Raw genomic sequence first — 1,609 nt, 5'->3', positions numbered from 1 at the left:
TGCTTGGTCTACCAACGACAGCTGGCGAGAGCTTAGAGCAGCTGTCTCACTTGAACAGAACATCTTGTGCGGACATGACAGCCAGATTCACTAATTTATGTGTCTGCCAGGCCTCTGAAAGAATTTGGAACTTGAGACCTCTAGGGAAGACAGTGCATGTGTGTTTCATCCAGATGCACATCACCTCCCTTTCTTTTCCTCTTCGGTCTTGATTATTGTCTCATTATTCCTGTCTTGCGCTTCTCCTTGAGCATCCTCGGCAGTTGAGGAGCTTTTCCAAAGGCAGACCATGACCAATCTCACAGCAGTATCTGTCTTTCTCCTTTGGGGCTTCTCGGCTGTGCCCAAGTTACAGCTGCTTGACTCGGCCACCTTCCTTCTCATTTATCTGGCTGCGATTTTGGGAAACATTGCTATCCTAGCTGCCGTGACACACAACACCTGCCTGCACACACCCATGTACTTCTTCCTCAAACATCTGTCCTTGGTGGATGTCTGCTCCGTGTCCACCACCCTGCCCCAGGCCCCAGTGGTGACCGTGCTGGGCTCCGAGATTTCCCTCCATGCATGTGCATTCCAGCTCTTTGCTTTTGTCTGCTTTGGGTCCACAGAGTGTTTTCTCATCACTTGCATGGCTTTCAATCGTTGTCTGGCCATCTACAGGGCCCTGGTGTACAGGGAAGCCATGAGCCTGGGGACCTGCATTTCTCTGGTGTCAGTGGCCTGGGGCAGTGGGCTCATTTTCTCTGCCTTCCACACAGCCAACACCTTCTCCCTGCCCTTCTGTGGCCCCAGTGTGATTGACCACTTCTTCTGCGACATTCCTCTGCTCATGACACAGATGCCCACAAGGCTGCAGGATTTGCAGTCAGCAGCTGCATCATCATGAGCTACTTTGGCCTCACTGTCTTGTCCTATGTCTGCATCTTGGCCACAGTGTTTCAGATCCACTCTACAGTCAGCCACTGGAAGGCCTTCTCCACGTGCTCTTCCCACCTGGCCACCGTTCTCCTGTTTTATGGCACTGGCAGCTTGCCTATATGCAGCCTGCCACCAGGTACTCCCCAATGTAAGGGCGCATGGCTGCTATCTTCTACTCCATCCTCACGCCCACCCTGAATCCACTTATCTACAGCCTGAGGAACAAGGACATGAAGGGAGCCCTGCAGAAGTTTATCCTCAGGTACACTTTAGGATTTGGCATCTGGACATGAGAGGAACCCAGAAATCCTTATTTTGTTGAGACATTTTGGGGGGAGGTTTTGGGAGAGAGTTGCTGTGCTACCAACATATCCTTGAGGATGGAAGAGTCCTCTTCTACTTGAGAATACCAACCTCTTGGTCAAATGCATAACCCTTGGGAGAGACATAAATTGTCCAAAAAGAGAAAGGGTGATCACATGGCCCATGGCATGTGATGAGCCAGTTAGATTAGACAAATCTTTGGTGATCACTTGGGTATGGTAGACACACTCCAAGGTGATCATCAATGAATCATATCCTTGTATAATCTGCTCCCCTGACTAGGAAAGAAACTTGTGATATATTTTTAGCCCAAAGAATATAGCAAAAGTGATGGGACATCTCTTTCATAATTACCTGAGATCTA

General features: G+C 49.4%; 1 pseudogene; it reads left to right on the top strand.

The window, feature by feature from the left end:
* Nucleotides 1-289: 289 nt before the first annotated feature.
* On the top strand, nt 290-1,214 carry LOC140606733 (olfactory receptor 14A2-like; annotated as a pseudogene).
* Nucleotides 1,215-1,609: the final 395 nt, after the last annotated feature.

The sequence above is a fragment of the Canis lupus genome, chromosome 1, assembly GCF_048164855.1.
Source record: "Canis lupus baileyi chromosome 1, mCanLup2.hap1, whole genome shotgun sequence".
NCBI lineage: Eukaryota > Metazoa > Chordata > Mammalia > Carnivora > Canidae > Canis > Canis lupus.
Note: the sequence above shows the minus strand (reverse complement) of the source record. Positions and strands in the feature narration are given on the sequence as shown.